The 22,631-nt window shown below is 48.7% G+C and overlaps 1 protein-coding gene across 3 annotated transcripts in view; it reads right to left on the reverse strand.

Annotated features, from left to right (window-relative positions):
• SMAD3 (SMAD family member 3) overlaps positions 1-22,631 on the reverse strand; it is a 130,212-nt gene that overhangs the window by 89,683 nt on the left and 17,898 nt on the right. The window contains exon 2 of one of the 3 annotated variants that reach the window (XM_017961630.3): positions 1,676-1,836. The exons of 1 other annotated variant lie outside the window; for it this stretch is intronic. The gene's annotated coding sequence lies outside the window, so the exon portion shown is untranslated. Of the gene's footprint in view, positions 1-1,675; positions 6,034-22,631 lie in introns of those variants that run through there. One more of the 3 variants, XM_021940664.2, reaches the window with a different exon arrangement.

Raw genomic sequence — 22,631 nt, forward strand, 5'->3', positions numbered from 1 at the left:
CAGATGTACATTTCTTAGAGATCATGCTGGCTGCTGGTGTAGAAAGGGCCCAGTGGAGACGAGGGTGCAGGCAGGGAGACCAGGTAGGAGGGAGATGGGGCCAGAAACACCCTGATTTGGGTGAGGAAGCAGCAGTGGAGATGGGGCATTGGATGGACTTAGATATTCTGGGGGCAGAACTGACAGGGCTCGGTGATGTCCTGGATGGGGAGGGAGAAGAAGAGGCTAAAATGATCACTTCCTGAGGTCTGGATGGTGGTGCTTTTCACTGGGAAGGGGAGACCTGGAGGAGGCTGTGCAGATGGCAGGGAGGGCAGGGAAATGAGCGCAGATGAAGGCTTCCATTCAGGACATGCTCAAGCAAGGCCCGGAGACACAGCACAGCACAGATGTCAACGATGGGCCCTGGCCTGACCTAGGGCAACAGGAGGCATTAGCAGGCCCTGTGTTGCCTGAGGCAGCCTGAAAACCCAACGGGATCTCCAGCCAGGGCATCAGGGTAAGAGACACATTCCTGTTTCTCCCTCCTGTGCCCCGTCAGAGAGAAAGGCTTTCCCTTTTCTGGAAGTGCCAAAAATGCAGCACAGGAAACTCGTTCTGCTGCCAGAGTGACTAATATTTATCACTGGTATATACAGTAGCCATTCTTCAAGGCCATGAATTTCTGCCCACAGCTAGAGCCACAATTCTCTCAGCCACCCTGCCCAAGCTCAGCCCTGCCTCAGCATTCCACAGGGCTGAATAACACTCTTTGCTTCCCGTAGGGGCTCTGCTTACCCAACAGCCCGGCATCTTCTCAGCATCCTGGACTCACCGCATACAGCTCAAGGTTCAAAGTTTCCACTGTGGCCATGGAGGTACACCATGATCTCGTTCCCCTATCCCTCCCTAACCATCCTGCCTGAGTCCCCACCACCAAACAGAGGCAGCTCCTCCCTCCCTGTAGGATGCAGAGGAAGGACACAGACGGTAGGAACTTTGAAGAGCGCCTCATCTAATCTTTTTGTTTACTGAGGAGTAAACTGAGGCTCAGAGAAGTCAACTGACTTGCCTAAGCTCACACAACAGAGCTGAGACACAAACTCCAGGCCAGGGCTCTTTCTTTGGAAAGAAAGGGCCAAAGGTGGCAAGGCCTCCTGACAAATGGCACCTCCTATTCAGGGAGGTGAGATGGAGCCACAGGTGGCTTTGATACTGAGAGACCCCCAGGAAGCAGACAAGGCAGAGCAGCCACTGGGACGCCTGCAAGATCAAACTCTCAAAGAAGTTTGCACGCAGCTGCACAGTGTCTGTCCCCAGACAACTCTCGGATAGGAAGCAGCTTTCAGTATTAAAAGCGGGGAGAAGAACTGGATCCCAGGACATAGATCCCAGTTCTTAATGGAAACCGCTTCACTCCTGCAATGCAGTTTATACATTTAACTAGGCCCAGAGGTCTCTGTCAAGGGAAGGGGGTGGGCAAAGCCCACAGAGGAAGTACTTTCTTATGTGGCAATGACCATCGGGGAAACAAGATAACACGGAGTACAGTGATCCAGTGTAAACTTGGCCATTTGTGCCAAGCCCTTTGCCAAAGTTATCCGTCTTCGGCCACCTGACGGAACAGAGGGCACTCATGGGAAAACAGCTGGATAAAGGACACTGCCCAAAATTAGTATGAATATTTATCACTTACTGGGGGCCACAATAAAGGCCCTACGGGGCTGGAATCCTTTCCAATCTCAGGTGTTCCTGGACTCAGGGATAATGAGGGGTGACCGCAAAATGCAGAATGCCGGGGAACACAGAGGACAGCTTCAGAGGGCAGGCCCTTCTTCCAAGAAGCTCCGTCTTCTTCTAGAATCAGACACATTGATTAGTGTCTCTTCCGCGATCAAACCTGCTGCTAACCATGACTTGATGTATACAGGGACACCCTATAGCTGTGATGAGAACTGGGAAGGCATTCATTCACTCAAACACTCATTGAGCACCTTGTAATACCAAGTATTGTGCGAGATGCAGGGATTACAGAAGTTGAAATATACCCATTCCTGCTGGGGAAAAGCTCTTGGTTGTCAAAAGTTGGGGGCGGAGGTACGGGGCAGACAAAAATCCTGAAATCCGATCTTATCTGTCTTCCTGCCTTTGAACGCTGCCACAACAAAACCAGCGGAGGCAGGCATTTTTAAAAGTAGGGCCCGTTGTGCACTTTCTCGGCTACGCACCCGCTTTCCTTCCTCCAGGCTTCCTGTCTCCCTTCTGTACAGTCACCGCCAACTACCCTTGAACGTCAACACCTCTAGAAAAGGTGAAATAATTCTGCCACCTTCAATACTGCAAATAGCCTCTCTAATCAATCCAAGTAAGTGTTTATGGTGATCTAGCAATGAGCTTGGCACAAAGAAAGAGGACCAGGGTGGTCGCTCCCGGTGATGTCAAAGCCGAAACGGTGGATCCAAGAGCACTGATAGTTGGAGGAAACCCTCCTTGTTGTTGTAGCTCTGTTCCAGCTCCTTGTTGCACTGCAAGCTTAGGAAAACCACACAGGGGTGGGGAGTTCACACACGGGACCACGCCCCACACACATTCAGCTCCACAACCAGCAGTCATGGCTGGAAAGGGTAGCTGAGCGGAGGAAACTGCAGCCCAGGGAGGGTGAGTGGGACCCAGGGGTCCTGGACTCCAGGTCAGTAGCAGACACCAGCAGAGCGCCTACCCCGGAAGCCCTGGGCCAGACCCGCCCAGCCTTAATGTCAGGGCACAGTCAGCATGGACACAAAACCATGAATAACTCATGTTTGCATTGTGCTCTGCTGTTTTCCAAACTCTTTCCCATCCCTCACTCTCTCCTCATCATCATGCAGCCTTCAATACAGCCAAGGTGGGTTCTGCTATCCCCTTGTCGAGTAATGTAAAGTGAGTCCCAAGGAGGCCACGTGCCTTGCGTGAAATCACATGGAAAAGGTTCAAGTGTGTAGCTCTTGCATGACCTTGACTACACGACCTTGACTACAACTCTTCTAACTGGGGTGGTGGGAGGCAGGGGAAAGGAGTTATGAAAAACAACAAAAAGAATAGTACAGCTCCGTACAAAGGAAGCTGACAATCAAATTTGGGCAGATGAACGACACACAGACAAGCTGCCTTCACAGAGAAGAGCCAAATTAATGCATTCAAAAATGTGTACTGAGCATGTACTGCATGCCAGAGCTGGGAAGTGAGGCAACAGACCATTCACAGACAGTTAAGACTAAGGAGATGGGACCTGTTCTGGATTTGAAAGAAGAAAGGTACAGAGGAGTCTGGGAGAGCATCCCAGGAAACGTAAAGGGGAGCTAAAACATGGCAGCAGGTGTGGAGAAAGCACGTTGAAGAGGAGCTATGATGAGCCTCACCTGGGAGGAGCAGAGGGGCCACACAAAGGTAAATCCAGAAAGTGGTCACCTCCAGAGAACTTTAAATACCAAGCTAAGGGACTGCGTATCCTGTCTACAGAAACATGGTATACCCAGATCTTCCCAGTCCATTCAAGGTCACTCCCTGCAACTGACCAGCCAGGACCATCAAGAGGTTCGGAATTCTACCTGTTTAACAGAATTCCCCATCATACACTGGATGGTCTTGTTCCCATCACACCCAGGACAAGTCTATACACACACGTCGGCCCAGAATGGCCCTGAACTAGCACCTTGGACATACAATTCCCACAGATGAGGACAGATATGAACACTCACAAACCTACTCCACTGCTCAAGAGAATGTGGTGGAAGGCACACTTTCTAAAGGGCCGCATCTCACACATTTTAAGTGGTTTTCACACATTTCTGAGCAAGTGCATGACTGCTGTATGTGTATGAACATAACAAGTTTCAAAAGGGAAAAAACAGTGGTTAAATCTGACTCATCCTACTCTCCCGGCTTTTTTCTTTCTCTCAACACAAACTCACGCACGCGAGCATGCACACCATACACACACACACACACACACACACACACACTCTCTCTCTCTCTCTTTTACAGCATTTCCCCCAAGACTGATTTGAATAACATGGTGGGCCTCGAGGCAGGAAGGATTCACTAGGTCAATTCTCCTCACTCTCACACAAGCTCACCTTCCAGGTGACCCATGAAAACACAATGTAACCATGAACTTCTGGAAGGCAGGACCTGGTTCCACTCACACGGCCTTGAACAGATCAGGTGCCTCATAATCCTGATTTGATGGCAGAAATAAATATCAGTGCATTCCAAGCCCTGCTTCCCACAGCTAAGACTCTCCTAAAGACAAAGGCAAATTCTGCTGTGCCAAGTACAACTCCCAACACAAACCAGTTTGCATTCATTCCTCTTTCTTTCAGTGGCACCCACCCTTGGGTTTCATTTCAGTAGAGTCTCAACAGCTAACAAAGCACTTTAATGTCCATCATCTCATGCAGATGCTCACACCAACTCTGTAAGATAGGAGAGGCCAGAAATATCGTTCACATTCAAAGATGAGGACTCTGTGAACAAGCTTTAGATTACTTTCCTAAGGTCATGTAGCTAATCAGTCTCGATCTTGTCACTCCTTGCCTACGGATCTCACCTCAGTTACTGAGAGTATAATTGAACTTCCAAGATCCTGAAACCTTATTCGGATTCTCCTAGGGATTAAATAGATATTTAATTCAATTACTGCTCGGCCTGTTCCGGTGGCGTCATCGTCACTGTCATCATCATTGCTATACTGCCACCAACCAGGGCAGGATACCAGGGCTCGACCTCAGAGAGCAGGCAGGCCTACCCACTACATGCCAGAGGGTGGGAGAGTCAGGGGGCTTGCTAAATTTGAAACCTTTTTCTGACATCCAAGTATTTAAACAGCTCATTGACTCCCATATGTAAATATTCCTATAAGCTACAGTTTCATTTACCCTGTGCTGGGGCCAAGAGGGTTTGAAAGTAGAGTGAGCATAAATTAGGTACTGGAAAGTTTCTTATTTCCTGTAGTGTCAGATGTTTATAGTCAAAAAGAGAAAAGAAGCAGTGTCACAGGGCAAGTCTCCCATCAAACACCAAACGTATGTATTTGCACATAATTGGGCCCTTTCGCTAACTGCCCAAAGCGAGTAGCACGACTGGAATTATTCTAGACACATCCATGAGGACACAACCCAGGACCTGGGTTATTTCCATTTCTGCTACACAGCCCCAGAGCCTCCTGAGCCTCACCTCAGGGTGAGACAGACAATTTCCCTGAGCACCCAAGGACTGCACAAAATGCCAGGTGGAACACAGCTGATCCTCCGTAACCCAGAACATACCCAAAGACATAAAGGAGCTAAAACCCACTTTCCCACTGTGACTTCCCCAACAGAAAGTGAGGAGGCTAGAAGCCAAAGCTCAACTCTGGTACGCTGCTCTGTGCCCTTGGGCAAGTCGCTAGCCCTCTCTGGGTCTCTGGTTCCTCATAAAGGTAGAGCCTGGACTGGAAAGTCCCATTCTTTCTTCAGCCTCAGTGTACACGTAAATGACCCATTCCTTTCTGTCCCACCCAACACAAACATATCAGAAACGAAGTCAGTGAAATGGACACCATTAGAGGAATACATTTGATTTTAATATATATTAAAATCAATCTATATGTTTATCACAATGTATTGATATATTTATCACAATATATTAATATTGTAATTAACGCACTCATTAATACATTAATATATTGATACATGTAGCAAAAATCTACCATGTTAGCCACTTTAATGTATATAACTCAGTGGCATTGAGTTCATTCACAGTATTGTACAACCACAACTATTTTGTTCCAGAACACTCCTCAAGGAAACCCTGTATCCATGAAGCAGTCACTCCCCGTTCCCCTCTCCTCCACCCCTGGCAACTACTAATCTGCTTTCTATGTCTATGAATTTGCCTATCGGGATATTGCATGGGAATGGAATCATGTGATATGTGGCCTCTGATGTCTTACTTCTTCAACTCAGCATGATGTTTTCAAGGTTCATCCATGTTGTGGCACATACTTAATTTCTTTTCTTTTTTTTTTTTTTTTTTCCAGTTGGAGTTTCGCTCTTGTTGCCCAGGCTGGAGTGCCAGAGCGCGATCTCAGGTCACTGCAACCTCCACCTCCTGGGTTCAAGCAATTCTCCTGCCTCAGCCTCCCAAGTAGCTGGAATTACAGGCATGTGTCACCACGCCCGACTAATTTTGTATTTTTAGTACAGATGGAGTTTCAGCATGTTGGTCAGGATGGTCTTGAACTCCTGACCTCAAGTGACCCGCCCACCCTGGCCTCCCAAAGTGCTGAGATTACAGGGGCAAGCCACTGCGCCTGGCCACGTACTTCATCTGTTGGCTCAAAAAATATTCCACTGTAGAGTGGAATATGCTTTTGAATTAATTGCTAAGTAAATCATTCACAGACTGTAGTACTATTATCAGTAATAATTAAATAAGATAATCTATGTAAGGTATGGGGCATGTGGTATGCAATCAGTTAGCATCCACTTTTCATCATCAACAAAAATTCCTCATAGCACACCTCGCTGGCAGTGGCATCATCACACCTTACTTGGGAATCAATAGGCTGGAGGTGTCATCCAGATCCCATCTTCTGAGTACATGAATCAAAACATTTCTGCACAAGTATTACATATTCCCCCAGTTCTCCAATGTGTGCGGACCTCTGGCGAGTAAACCTTCCTTATGCAGTAACCAGTATAAGGTAGCAAAACACAGGAACCCTTCTTTAAGTAATCCTGCCACATGAAATTTACCAAAATAGAAAATCCTTGGGGAAGTGGTGTAATTCTCCATTTTTTCAAAATGACTCACAACAGGATTCCTTTAAATGGTTTTCCCAGGAGTCTTAAAACACAATTCAATTTGCACAATCAATATTTCAACAACACACCTTCTCTATAGAATACCATGCAGCTGTCTGAGCTGGGCTCCAATATGGAGGACAGTGATGCTCACAAGAAATGATGAACTGGTGTCTGCTTTTCCCCATAATCAGCATGCTGAATCCGGAGACAGAAGTCCTGAGTTCTTATCCCACTGTCCAGCCCTGTGACTCTGAACAAGAGCAGCTACTTCTTCTCATGTCAGCGTACTCTCAGGAATGCAGAAGTCACAGCCACTTTCTCTAAGGCTGACACATGAATTGAAAGAGCAGCACCACAGAGAGGGGAATTACCATGGGTACTCACAGAGCTGACCCTCACTCAGGACACAGGCTCTGTCCACAGTTTGGGGCGAAAGTCCACATTTGTGAAGCGTTTCAGAACACTGTCCCATCTCCATGGGCTGCCTGACCCTCCTCCACACTGGCCCTCCCAGGAGCGGAGTCCACCCTCCCATCCATGTATGCCCTCCCACCGTCCCCGAGTCTCCCAGCTGAGCAACAGTGGGCCCTCGGACCCCCACCGGGGATGCGTGGGATCCTCCATGCCCACTTCCACCTGCCTTCCGGGGGCTGTGGAGGCCTCCACAACCAATGCAAGCCTCCCCAAGTGTCCTGTGGACAGTTCTCTCCCAACTCCCCAAGCTTGTTTTCTTTAATTAGCTCACTGTGGCAGGAGAAAAACGCGGCCCCACCCTTGAAATAAGCAGATCTGGGCCTCAAATGTACTCTGTGGTTTGCCTCTGTGCTGCCAAGCTGTTCGCCAGGGAGCGACAGGCTACCGGGGCTGAGGAGGCAGGGACAGCAAGAAACCCCTGCTGCGTTGAGATAGGCCTTTTTCTTCCTAACATCTGACATTCATTTCTCAACCGCAAGCTGGGCTGCACCCCTTCCTGAGTCCCTGAAACCTGCGATTGTGGTTCCAGTTAGAGGACGATTCCAAATCCTGCTGGCTTGCTCGCTCTTTCTTTCTCTCCCTCCCTCCCTCCCTCCCTCCTTCCTTCTTTTTTAATCTGCCTTGGGTGGGGGCGGGGGGGGGCAGTTTATGGCACAATCCTCTCATCTCACAGATGATGAATGGGGGCCCAAAGAAAGTAACTCCTCCTTGGAGTCTCTCAGGACAGTAGTGAGCAGCATTTAAATAAACACTGAAGACTCACCACGTTAGCTCTTCCTAACACCAGTACTTAAAAGTTTATAAAAGATTTCTCCGCAGGTCATCTCAGCTGGGTCTCATCCTCTAAGGCAGGCACACCCATGGCCGCTCCATTTGACAGATGTGTAAAGCAAGGCTTAGTGGGGAATGGACAGTCAAAGGTCATGGGACTGACAGTAACAGGGTGAGAGGACCAGGATCCTTGAAGACCTTCAAACACTACACTTTTTCTTTCATTCCAGTAACTTCTACAGTACAGCCTGAAGAACTACTTAGAAGTCGGAGGCAGAGGCTCCCTAGAACCGTATTCACAGAATCTCGGAAGTTAGACCTTGAAGGTCAGGATTCCTAGAGGATACTACTATTGGTCCTAGCCCCCACAGCAACTGTTTCTTCCTCCTCCCCTCATTCTTCACCATCATGACCCTTGCTAGCATTGATTCAATCCCATCGACTAGACACAATGTTAACTCCTCCCTCTGCCCTCATTTCATGCTCATGACCACGCTATAAGGTAGTTACCATTATACCCATTTTATAGACAGGTAACCAAGGCTCCAGGAGGCTTGAACAACCTGCCCAACGTCAAACTACTAGTTAAGAGATGGAGACAAGGCCGGGCGCAGTGGCTCACACCTGTAATCCCAGCACTTCGGGAGGCTGAGGCAGGCAGACAGCCTGAGCTCTCAAGTTTGAGACCAGCCTGGGGCAACATAGTGAAACTCTGTTTCTACAAACAACAGCAACAAAAACAGAAAACAATGAAAATTAGCCCAGTATAGAGGTGAATGCCTGTAGTCCCAAGCTACTCAGGAGGCTGAGATGGGAAGATCACTTAAGCTGGGAGGTCAAGGCTGCAGTTTGCCAGTATCATACCACTGCCTTCCAGCCTGAGTGGTGGAGGAATAACCTGTCTCAAAAAAAAACACAAAAATAAAAAAAGGACAGAGAGATGGAGATAAGATTGGACCCAAGAATTCAGCCTCCAAGCAGCCCACATTTTTAACAACTACACTGCAACCAAAAGACTGAGGACTGCCTGATGAAGAAATGACTCACCCAAGGAGACCATGCCTGAGTTAAGAGTCAAACTAGGGCCTCTCTCTCAGCTCACTGCAGGCTCATGCCTCTATACTAGGCTGCCCAAAAATTCACAAAAGTAAACGCACAGGAGACCCCAAAAACACCTTCAACAAGAGTATGTTTGTAGCCTCTGAAATTCCTCACTTTTTCTCTCTATCAACAGAGCCACCACCACCTGGAAGCTTGGAATCTTTAGAGCAAGCGTACATGGTCACTTGCCTATATGTTGTTTCTTGGCTCCGCAACCCAGGAGACAATGTGAGCAGACCAGGGATCTAGAGGCTGCCTGTGCAAGACCAGCCTGAGACCTCCAGCCCCAGGACGCCAGTCAGGGTTGGCTGCATAATTTGTGGGGCCCAGTGCAAAACGAAAATATGGAACCCTTTGTGCAAAAGGCAAAAAAAAAAAAAAAAAAAAAAGTACCAATCATGGTACTAAAATAGAAAGCTTTTTCTCTTTCTTCCACAGTCTCTCTCTTGATGTGTCATGGTGTTTTTAATTTGCTATTTAATATTATTCTAAGTAAAGCAACATTAAAATTTTAAATTGCATGAATTAGCATGAATTTTACCACTACTATTTATATTGTGTGATGCCAGTTTTAACTGCAAATATAAAAAGCCTTTAACCAGTATGTGGAATCACCAACATTACATGAATTGTATTTTAGGGCTTGGATATGCATTTTGTGACGTACCAGAACCAGAGAAACATCCATAAAGCTATCTCAATCGTTTTTACTTCGCTTCTCGATACTGTCCATTCTACCATCACTCTTTATGCTTCCTGGGGAGTGAGGAAGATCTGAGAAGAAAAGGCATTACGGGTGCCCTATCTTTCCTCTTCCTTCTTCCGTCATCATTTGCAGTATAAGTGGTTGGTGCAAGGGAAGTGACATGATTAATAAAGGATATGATGGGGCTCTTTGGTCACTGATGTTTCTTAGAATGTCATCGCCTTCTTTCTACGTCCAAGACAAGCTCCAGTTCAGATGGAAAGCATCAGGACTGTCAGGGTCCCCGCCTACTCAGTTGCAGATGTGACATCTCATACTCGCTTTGACTCTCACTCAACTCCCCCGCATTGCAGGTCCAGCAGAAGTCTGTGCTCAAATGCTACATGTGAATGGAGCAGAAGGCTCAAGGCTCACATACTGCCCACATCTCTACCCATGCTCATGCTCCAAAACACTAGGTCAAAGATAAAATTATTAAGAATTTCAAGATGGCCAGATGCAGTGGTTTACACCTGTAATCCCAGCACTTTGGGAGGCCAAGGCTGGTGGATCACCTGAGGTCAGGAGTTCGAGACCAGCCTCACCAACATGGTGAAACCCCATGTCTAGTAAAAAAAAAAAAAAAAAATACAAAAATTAGCTGGGCATGGTGGCGGGTGTCTGTAATCCCAGCTATTTGGGAGGCTGAAGCAGGAGAATCACTTGAACCCAGGAAGCGGAGGTTGTAGAGAGCCGATATTGAGCCATTGCACTCCAGCTCGGGCAACAAGAGCCAAAAACAAAAGAAAAAAAGAATTTCAAGATGGTGACAGCAGAGCATTAAACCAAGCATAGGGCCCTCCTGAGCATGAACTCTGTGTGACTGCACTCGTCATATGCCCATGAAGCTGGCCTTGATGCCAGCCACACCTGTGTAAGGACAGGTTCGAGACACACTTCCACAGCTGTCCTTCCATTTACTGGCCAGTTCATCCAAAGCCAAATTAGGTTAGGACCCCACACTCCGAGGCCCTGGGTCTCAGATATGTCGGCCAAAGGATCCAATACTAAAACACAAAAAGGATCTGGGTTTAATGCTCACCTGCCTCAGGACCAGCTGAGCCGGAAAACTTTACTGGCCTTCTGTAACCTTTCTGAGGCTGCCACACTGTGTGACAGCTCCTTTGTCCACCCAGTAAAGCAGGAGAGGTGAGCACGTGGCCATCTTTCAATATGCTTAACATCAAGGGGAGAGGAAGGGACCAATCAACCATTTACCAGCTCTCAGCAAGGTGGTAAACACCAAGCAATGCCTTGTATACACGTTAACTCAACCTTACAACAACCCTAAGAGACAAGTAACATTTTACTGCTGGAGAAACTGAGGCTCAGAGAAACGGCGTGACTTATGCAAGACCTGCCCAGTCAGCTCAGCTGACTTCTCTGGACTTATCCCCACCCATGGAGACCCCCTCATGCGGCCCTGCCATCCGTCCAGAAGCTGGGTTAAAACTCAAGTGCATTTAATGCAAGAAAAAAGAGCGCAACTCTGATTCCAAACGCTCTGGGACATCAAGTCAGGAGCACCCTGGCAGGGTCTGATAAAGGGTTAAAGCAAAGGCTCCTTTGAGACACATGTTAAATGTATGTGGCCACATCTTTGCCTACATCAGTGCAGCCCCACACATTTCCCTAAATGTCTGTAAAGCAGATCTCACATAATTATGATCTTTAGCTCGGCCCTGGCCACATTAGAAGTAATGTATATTTATGAAGTGAAAAGCTCAGGTCCTGCCTATAACACAGTTATTTACACTCATCAGGGCCTGCTCCAGCAGGCCCTGGATTCCATGTTATCACACCCTGCCCTGCCTGGTCACAGCCCTCTCCTCAGGGTAGCAATTTTGAGCAGAGCTTGAATGAGATTCTCTCGTGCCGAGTCTGCCTTAGAAGAAAGCCAGGTAAATGCCCTCAGCCCTACTCAGGAGGAGCCACGGGGTGGGATGGTGGGATGAGGGAGCCAAAAGCAGAGTGAATAGGAGCAGCTGGTTCTCTGGTCCCAGAAGCTTCACCTCCCATCTTGATGCCACTTCTGGTCACAGCCCTAAGTGTACGGGAACATCTGATGGCTGGTAGATGGCCACGTCTTCTGATTTGCCCAGACACAGGCTGACTTCCTGGGTCCCTCACACCACAGGCCACCCCACACAGGCCTCAGGTGGTCCCACTGCCTGCCCTGAGGACCCCTCCACAGGATGGGTGGTCAAGGGCCTGGAACACTAGAAGTGTGGGTCTGGGAAGCACCGTGGTCACACAAAGAGCCCTAGACCAGAAAATGCAATCTGGGTTCAGATTCCTCGCCTGCGTCCCCTCGGGTAAACCATGTGCCTTCTCAGAGCCTCGGCTTCCTGAGCCATCAACAGAGGGAGGCACCAAATGAGATCAACGAACACGTCCGCAGCACTTCACAGAACTCTGCAGCCGGGGACAGTCCATCCTCCTATTGGCCCAAGAGGCTTCTTTTAGGTGCTGCCAGAGGCAAAAAGATAGGAACCGCCAGCTGCCTTTGCTTCCTTCAGGTAACGACCTCCCAACCAGCACTACCTCGCATGCCAACACAGCGCTGCAAGTCAGCAGGCGCACTGACCCAGTTCCTCTTTCCCTTCTTAGCAGCAGCAGCTCTCTGGACTCTGAGGCAAAGTGGGCCTCCATCTGTCCTCTTGGGATCCAGTTTGCTCACATCCTTCCTCTTAAACAATCTGCGCCTTGGCCACTTCTTGCTAGATTCCCTGCTTGACAGGGCTGCTGGGAAGACTGAGAGACAGCAAAGTGCACAGATGACCCCAGTTTGCTACCAACATCATCTGGGTGCCAGCAGCGTGACAATCCAACCACCCTTCCTACCTCCACTGGCAAATCCTGATTACGCACCCCTGCACTGGCAGTGGAATGAGAGGTTCACGGAGGTGGCGGGGCTGGCGTGGGCCCTGGCAAAGGTGTGGATCCTGAAGGCTTTATCTTCACAGGCCTGCTAAGGTGTGCAAGGCAGTTTTTGTGTCCATCATTGCACCTGACTTGCATCAACGTAGAGGTTTGACAGATCAGAAAAGTGCAGCTCAGAGAGGTTAAGGATATGCCCCGGAATACACAGCCAGCTTGGGGAGCCGGGAGTCCTGTCCTGACACCAGGGTTCTTTCCCCTCTAACAAGTGGCCAGACATGAGTGACAAGATAGCATTAACTGTAGGGTTAGATGAGCACCATTTACAAAGACAGGGTGGGGAAGGGAAGTTAGACTATAGATTCCAAACTCTCAAGTCCAGTCTTCCTACTGACTCAAAGCAGGCTATGAGCCTCCTAAGTGTTCATCATTGATTTTCAGACCACACAACTCAGGAATGGGCATGGTGGCCATTTTCCATGACGCAGAAGCTGGCTGTTATTGCCACGCCTCCTTCCCCAAAGCTCCAGAAGACCCAACATATACGGAACATCATGCCTGTTATTACATTTAACCCTCACAGCAACCCCATGATTTGATACTTTTAGCTGTTTAACAGAAAAAAGAAGAAACCCATTAAGAGGTTAAGAGCAAGGGCAGGCTTGGGCCTAAAGGAGAACAGCCCTGGAGTCCTGTGCCTTTTCAGCTATACCACATTCCTCTGAATAAACTCCCTCCACCACTTCTACCCCCAGCACCCTCAGTATCCCACCACCCGCTTCCACACGGCGCATCATTGTCTATAATCACGGTTCTCAAGCTCAGATGCACATGAGCAGCCCTCGGAGAGTGTATAAAATGCAGACTGCTGGGCCCGCAGTCAGGGTTTCTGATCCAAGAGGCCTGGGGGCGGGGTCTGAGACTCTGCATTCCTAGTAAGTTCCCTGGTCATGCTGACGTTGCTGGCCTGGGGCCACACTTTGAGAACTGCTGATGTATAGTAATTTAAAGTGTGCACCAAACAGCTGGGGAATGGTTAAATGCAGTTCATCTACTTGATAAAATATGTGTAATTATGAAAGCCACATATAAGAAAATGCTGATAAAACATAAAATTAGAGCATCAGGCTTGCACCCTGTGCTGGTCCAGGTCCAGTCTGCCCTCTGATCCACCCCTCATCTCCCTGTGCTCTGCTGTGTCCTCCCTGGGGTTGAGCCCTGACTTTGCAGACTCCAGATCAGGAGGCCTCCGGCAGGGTTTAAATAATAGGAGGCTCTCATGGCAAGCAGAGGGCAGGAGGGAGGGAGAGGCCAAGCTGTTTCTCCCCCTTCTCCCTTTCTACCTTGGGTCGGCATTTTTAGAAGCAGCTGCAACTGCTCTAGACAGACCCTGGGCTCTGGGAACATCACCTGTTGTTCCCTTTGTCCCTCCAGCCTGAAGGCGGCAGCGGCCTCCTCCAAGCTCTGGGTCACCTCACCTTCCCATGTGTGGCTTCTCAGCTGCTATACCACCTGTGTAACCAAGGTCCCGTATTCAATTCCCTTTGTGCTAAATGTCTGATGAGGTTCCTCCTTCCCGTTTGACTAATACACTGATTACAGCAATATAAAAATGCTTATGCAAATGGACAATTCTAGAAGGCTTTTACCTTCTAGAATTAAGAGTTAAACTTATGTTTTCTTTCCCCAAAAAACTTTAGAAGAGTGTCAGTTGTTATTAATATACAAAACAGACACCAAGTATACAATTTAAGAGGAAACAGAGGTAAGTCTTTACGTGAAAAGGGTTGGGGATCCATGAATCCATGACAACAAATCTAAGGAAACCAATCCCTGTACTTTCATTTCTAAAAACACCTTATTTTGGAGAAACCATGGCCACAGCCACAATGATACAACGGTTTCCCCTGAAAGTACCGGGTGGTTATCTGGGGGTAAGTGACTCACTGGTTGAAGAGGTCACATCATGTATCACCGCAACACCGGATCCTCAGCCACTGTGAAAGAGAAGGCTACTGGCAACACCCCAAACCGCCTTCAGCCATTTGTTACTGTGGAGGCAGGTCCTATCTCTCCTGTCAGGCTCTGGCCTGGCAGCCACCCGGGAAATCCCTCCAGAGGAGACTGGTGCCTGGAGACGGCTGAGGAAGCAGGAATAATACGCAAGGATGTTCAAAGAATAAGGGGACTTGGTTCAGCCACGTCCACCATGTACCACAGCAGCAATGTGTGTGCCACGGCAAGGTGGTATCTTCTTTTTCCACCATTTTGAGGATCTTTCTCTCCCGAGGGCACAATTAAAATCAAAAGAAACAGACTCCATGAAACCAGATGTTAACAATACAATAAATTCTCCTGGATTCCCACACAGCACTCTAACGGCCCTGAAATAAACAGTTTCCTCCACGGAGCTCAAGATGCAACCCTACAGCAGGTAATCAAGTGCTTAAGTGGGGAGGGAGGGGCTTGGCCTTGGACCAAACACAGTTTGGTGGTCTGTTTGTAATATTTTAGCTGAAACACCGCACACAACAGATCGGGAGGCTTACCGCTGTCATGGGTTACTTTCAGACCCAAGCCAAAGCTGATTTAAAGCCCGAGAAAACAGAGAGGCGGGAGTGCTGGGGAGGGGAACTGCAGTAAGGAGAAGCATCTAGGGCTTTCAGTGAAATGTGAGTCTGCCTTCCAAAACCCCAGGGACCTCAGCTCAGCCTCTAAACACTTGGAAAACCAGGAGTCCGCCAATAGTGAGTGGTTCACATCAGAGCCCATAAGCAAGCGTTGAAAAGGGTTTACCACCCTTCCCCGTCCTCCCCAAGAAGTGGACATCATCATCATCATCCTGCCCCATTCTTCCCAACAAGCGACTTGGGCAAGTCACTGCCCAGCTGTCAATCATGGGGTTGGACTAGACGATCACTCAAGTCACTTCTGAACAGGGGAGTAACTTGTGGCAGGGGACTTCTTCACAGCTTCCGAAGGAAATCTGAGTACCCCCAAGTTGAAGTTCAGAGTGAACTCCAACAGGTGAAATGCCTGTCTCATGAGCTACTCAGCAGCAAAGTTGGAATTTTCGGCAAAATCGGACTCCAGACTCCCTGCTCTTCCCACTATCCCAGGACAGGCATCGAGATTCTAAGCACTGCATTCCTTCAGAGCCCGCCTCTCAGTCCTGCAAAACGGGAAGGCCGGACCCCGAGCAGGTGAACCCCGACTCCAGCCATTCCCAGTGCCACCTGTCCCACCCCCTTAGGGGTGGGTGTGCCTGGTGTGCCTCCCCCTTGTGCACACTTGTCCACGCTCCCACGCGGGGGCAGCCCTCCAGGAGAGGGTGACCCTCAGGAAGCAGGAGCCTGTGTGGCTTCAGAGGTGAGGGCAGCAAACCCCAACACCACTGCTGGCTACTGGTTAGACCACCGAATGCTCCATCCAGCTCATGCTTCCCCACCCCCAGCATTCAGCGGTGCCACCCACTTACTGCCTGGCTGCTTTCTAGCTATATGCCCTGGGCCAAGTCAGCCTCTCCAAGTCTGCGCCTGCTCATCCAGACGAGCACCTACTTCCAGGGACTGTCTGGGAGATGAAACGGAATCACGTGTGGGTAAGTGCTCTGTAAACTGTAAAGTGCAGTATGCAGGAAAGTAGTGGTGTCCCCCTTTCCCAGTGACATCAGTTGGCAAAGAATTCATTCTTGTCTGAGGGACACGAGGAGAGCACAATGCCCACGCACACACACTCCCCATGGGCATTTCTCTCTGAGGCAACACAGCATAGACAAAGAACTCTGTCGAAGAACTGAGGGCTGGCCTCAGTCCCTGCTCCTGCACTAACTGTAAGTTGTGCCTGATCGCCTACAAAATAGGGATAGGACCACTTTGCCGTGTCTCCACCCAGGGCGGTTGTAAAGATAAAACAATGGGAAAGTGCTCTGCACATGATCAAGTATACAGAGCACTTTCCCACTGGTGTGACTCATCGCCCCACCGGGAGGCTGGGGATGAAGACTGGCATAGATTGAAGGAAATCTGGCTCATTTTTCTGCTATTCGAGATCACCAAGCGGCTCAAAGAAAAAAAACAGTAAAGCAGCAAGGGTCATCTGGCAGGGATAGCAGATGGAGGAGGTTCATCTGGGTTTTCTGGGTGTCCCTCTGGGGTCTCCTAGCCTGGCCTCTTCAGAAGTAAGCAGCCATACACCCCTTTTTAAAAGGCTCACTTTGCAAGAGAAGGTAGCTAGGTGTGCTCCACTCGGGACTGTTTGTGCAAATGCTTTATTTGGGGTCTCCCGGGGAACTGTGTGGGCCAGGGTGCTGAGGGTCTTTCCTTCTGAGCCTACTGGGCTCTCTGGAGAAAGGTCACCCTGACAAAGGTGACCTAGTCAGCCCTAGTCAGCCCTATCCACCCACATGCTCCCAGCACCCCCTTCTTTTTTTTTTAGACAGAGTCTTGCTCTGTCACCCAGGCTGGAGTGCAGTGGTGTGATCTCAGCTCACTGCAACCTCTGCCTCCTGGGTTCAAGTGATTCTCCTGGCTCAGCCTCCCGAGTAGCTGGGACTACAGGCGATCGCCACCACACCTGGCTCATTTTTGTATTTTTAGTAGAGGCAGGGTTTCACCGTATTGGTCAGGCTGGTCTCAAACTCCTGACCTCGTGATTCGCCCACCTCGACCTCCCAAAGTGCTGTGATTACAGGCATGAGCCACCGCACCCGGCCTTAGCATCCCCTTCTTACCCCAGAGCAGCTGCCCCCTCCCACTCGGGAGCATTCTGAAATAGCCTTCCTAGCAGCGCTGAACTAAAAGTGGCGTGAAGCATCAGCCAAACACCACTGTGTTTCCTTCGCTGCCGCCCCACCGCTTGGGCCCTACGCAGTTTTGCTGCATTTGTGGGTTTCTCTCCCACAGCTTTTCTTGCCTGCCTCCCTCCCTTCCACATGTTTTCACACTGGCTGATGCTCTCCACCTGGCCTGGGCTGGATTCTCTGCCCCAGTGTTTCTATCGTGGGCTTCCCTAGGCCACTGCCCACCCACCTCACCTCCTCCAACCCAACAAGTAAAGCTAAGACAAGAACAGTGAGATCTCAAGTCAATCGGGAGAGCCATTTAGCATCAAGGAACCCTACTGTGCACCCATCTTCTGGGCCACAGGCTCCAGGGAGAATTAGTCCCAGGTTTGGGGCTCCAGAAAACCAACCGCAGACCAGACTTATACACAGCAGCACTTTATTACCCCTCCTGTGATAAAAGTGAGACTGGGGGATAAACTAACAAATGCGGGCCCCTCGGCGCTCCAGCTCAAGGTTTTTATTTTTATTCTTCTAGTTGAGATGGAGTGATCACGTCTGAACTGTCAATCAGCTGGGCCATGTCAGTGCAAGAACTCTGATCTAAACCGTGGCTTCCAAAGGGCTTGGCTTTCTCCACCCACTTCAGGCAGGGCTGGCATCACAGCAAAAACAATTTCAAAGCACAGAGACCATAAACACAAAATTAAAAGGTAAAGTAAAAAGGGAGGAGATGTTTACTGGAAACTTAAGTTCTGCTGCCCAGAAAATATAAGTCTTTTTTTAAACACATGCACAAACACACACATCTATATAATGCCTCTGCCACCTCCCTCAACACTTGAAGAAATTCATACTTTGCTCTATACAGGGCTTTCTTATCTGCTCCTGATTACACTCAGCTAGTGACCATGAAATCTGGAATCATCACGCGCCGGGAAAGGAAAGCCATGGCCACAGGCAGGGCCTAACGAAGCCCGCCCTGCACTGATGCTCACACAACTCGCTCACATGACAAACTTGAGTTTTCTGATGCACAGATAATCACTCCCAACATACCCGAAATGCAGCCACAGCTGAGAGGGTGCCAGGTGCCTACTGAAATCAAAAACAATCCTATTACACGGTATCTTAGAGTCCAAAAAGAAAAGACTTTCCAACTGAAACTATGCAGGAAATTCAGGTGGGCAGACGGTAATCATCAAAGCAGGGATCTGACAAAGAACACCGCCCCCCCACCCCCACCATTTGCAGACAAAGAAAAATCCTAGAGGAAAATTTATTTCTCAAAGTAGAGAATTTGCATGGGAGCAAGAACATGAAGTCATTCTTGCTACCAATGAGGTGCCCCCCAGGGCCGCTTCCCAGAGACAATGACATCATGTTAGAAAGGAGAAGAGGCTGGCGCTGTGGCTCATGCCTGTAACCCCAGCACTTAGGGAGGCCAAGGCGGGCGGATCACCTGAGGTGAGGAGTTCAAGACCAACCTGGCCAACAGAGTGAAACCCCATCTCTACTAAAAATACAAAAATTAGCCAGGTGTGGTGGCGGGCGCCTGTAATCCCAGCTACTCGGGAGTCTGAGGCACGAGAATCGCTTGAACTCGGGAGGTGGAGGTTGCAGTGAGCCGAGATTGCGCCACTGCACTCCAGCCTGGGCAACAAAAGCGAAACTCCATCTCAGAAAAAAAAAAAAAAAAAAAGATATGCAATGTGATAGTGGGACCTGAGTGACTCGCTTTTGCTCGCTCAAGTCCACATTCCTTGATCCACGTGTCCCACTCCACTCTCCACGCTCTGTCTTCTGATCCTCACTGTGTGGCCAGGACACAGAAGGTCTTCACTGCTATCATTTGACACTATAGTTCCTGAGGGAACTATATTTTCCATTTCTCTGAGTGCCTTGACAGATTCCTCATTGATCTGAGAAAATAGCAACCTACATCTGGCATGTGTCTACAACTGCATCTCAAACCTTGTTATATGTAAAGCTTCTCATACCATCCCCCTTCATCTGTGAAAGCCCTCGAGGTTAATCAGCACTGATATAGTCTCTCCCCTCCTAGGGCTCATTTCACACCAATTAACGATCCACAAGCCCATCTCTTTACCTGAATGAGATATTCCAACCTAGCTGCCCCTTCCCAGTTTGACCTTTTCTGTTAATATTTTAATGCAGACAGCTGTGTCTCATCAGATTTCTTAGGCTGTGGATACTGATTCCCTTCAAGGGCTGTTTAGATGCTACTGCTGATGAAGTGGCAGGACAGGAGGCTCTCAGCCAAAGACAGGGACACTCTCTCACCAAGGCAGCAGGGAGCAACACACATCCCTACAGCCTTCTGAACCCCTAGAATCCACAGCCCCTAGAATCCACCAGAGCAATGCCAAGGATCTGACACTAAGGTATGCTGCAGTTGGCTAAGGCCTCTAACTTAGTTTCATGAAAAAAGTGTGGGCATGTGTAAGGGCCTGTTTAATCCATTCCTGCTCCACCCCCCTGCACCACCCCCCACTTAGTACTGTGAGTTTCTGAGCAGAAATAACCAACTACAGATGGTTTCACTACTTCAAAGATGTTGAGAAACCACTGACCCAGAGATAGGAGGGAACTGGGACTCCAAACCTCAGGGCAACTACTCACCACCAGCACTCGTGATGACCAAATCAACACACTTCCAGAACCCAGAGCTGTTCTCTTTCTGTGTGTGTGTGTGTGTGTGTGTGTGTGCACATGTTTTTTATTTTTTTGACCAACCACTATCGCTTTCCATCCAGAACAGATGCCCGTAACACTGAACCACAGCTTTACATAAGCATCTATGGCTGGGATTCTCAATCCTGGCCACGTACCGGAATCACCTAGGAAAGTTAAAAAATATGGATTTCCCCAGCCTGGCCTGTAGAAATTCGAAATTCACTGGTCTCAGGGGTGGTCTGAGCATCAGAAGTTTTAAAAGCAGCCATGGTTGAGAATCTTCTATGGTAACACCAACAACAAATTGCAAATCATGAGGAATCAAGAATCCTAGCCCCCACAGCTCACCCTGACCCCTAAACCTCTTTCCATCCTGTCCTCAACTGTAGGTCCCCATTTCTAGTCCAGAGTTGACTATACAGTGATTCTGAAACTATTCAAATGAGTAATCGAGTCATTTCTTTGAATGCAAGTGCAGGAATCAGAATTTTTAAGGTAGAAGAAACTTTAAAATCCTGCTAAGCCGACACCTTTAGTTTATAGAAGAGGAAGCCAGGGGCCAGGGCAGAAAAGTGACTCACCCAAGGTCCTGAAGCTGGTTCACAATGAGGCACACCTAGAACCCAGGCCTGCTGCCTCTAATTCTCTCTCCTCCACACCAGAGGAGCCCCTACGGTGACAGCCGCTGGACAAAAATAGTGACAAAGGACCAGTCAGTTGTTTACTGAGCCATATGCTTTCAGAGGCCATTCTCTGAATGCTTCATCTCTGAAAGGCTCAGTCTCCTCACCGGTCTTAAAACAATTAAGGGCAAAGATAGCCAAGAGAGTGCTTCTCTTTAAAGATTCCCGAGCATCCTAGTCGATCATAATCCTCAAAAAATATACTTGTCGGCTGTCCGAGGTTCATGGAAAAACCCATTAGCACAGAGTCTAACCCAGTTTTGAAAGGGCACTTTGTTGAGCAGCGGGTCTGAGGGACTGAAGCCAGCAGTAGATTCTAGTTTCTTATGGATAAGAGAGAGCTGATTGTTGGTTTCAAAATCTCTAACCAACCTGTGAACACGTTTCCCTTCCTTCCTGTATTTTTATGGCACTACGGTTGGAACCCAGTCGGTGCCTAGAAGCACAGAAAACCTGTGCTTCAGGCTAAATTTGAATTCCTCTTTGCCTGTAGACTGATTTCCCCTAGCCTGGGAATCGGACCTCAGGTGAGGTCTCATTTCACCCTGGGATGCTCCATGAGGGCAGAGCTATGTGTGACCATCCTCATCAGCAGCGCATTGCAGCTCCTGGACCATGTGTCTGATGGCACCACTACCAACAAAAGCAGCTCAGTAAATACGTGATAAATTAAACAACAATGATAATGCAATTAAATAGGTCACTAAGGAATGGTTCACCTCTGAAGGCACACCATCAGATGAAAACTTAAGATTTGTCCCCCAGGAAAATATATGCATTGAGAAAACAGCCAAAGACAAGAAGCCAAGGAGAGTTCAGAGGTCTATCATGAAAATCTGAGAATGGCCAGGCGCGGTGGCGCACACCTGTAATCCCAGTACTTTGGGAGGCCGAGGCAGGCGGATCACGAGGTCAGGAGATCGTGACCATCCTGGCTAACACAGTGAAACCCCGTCTCTACTAAAAATAAAAATAAAAAATTAGCCGGGCATGGTGGCGGACGCCTGTCGTCCCAGCTACTCAGGAAGTTGAAGCAGGAGAATGGCATGAACCCAGGAGGCAGAGCTTGCAGTGAGCCGAGATCACGCCACTGCACTCCAGCCTGGGGGACAGGGCGAGACTCTGTCTCAAAAAAAAAAAAAAAAAAAGAAAGAAAAGAAAAGAAAAGAAAAACTGAGAATGGATACATAGATTCTTTCAGATTCCCCCTTTGAGCTTGTCATTTTGTAGAAGAGAAGGCCAACACCCAGGAAGTCAAGCTGATTTCCCCAAAGTCATAAAGCCTATCTCCACCAGCAAGAGTGGCCAAGAGGCCTCAACCTCACCCAGAATACAAGATGCTAAGATCACAGTTTCTTTGGCTCTCATTTTATTTGTTCACTTGCTGATTCAATACTTTTTAGAACCTGGGGATTCCAGCAATCGTGAACATCAGAGTAGGCTGTGGGAGGAGAAATAAGAAGAAATGGCAAACATTCCATTTCAGATACTGTAGGGATGTTGAGGTACTGTCCAGAGAGCAGCTGGAGCTCAGGGGTCCCTAGCTCCGGAGAACTGCAGATCTGGAAGATACCCCACAATGAAAGCACATGAAACCCAGGGAGAGCAGAAGTAGTTTGAACTGCAATTCTGACTCAGCCCAGCTGGGTAGAATGATGTCCAGTATATGGTTTGATTTTCTCATCGTTGAA

Source organism: Papio anubis, chromosome 7 (assembly GCF_008728515.1).
Source record: "Papio anubis isolate 15944 chromosome 7, Panubis1.0, whole genome shotgun sequence".
Classification (NCBI taxonomy): Eukaryota; Metazoa; Chordata; class Mammalia; order Primates; family Cercopithecidae; genus Papio; species Papio anubis.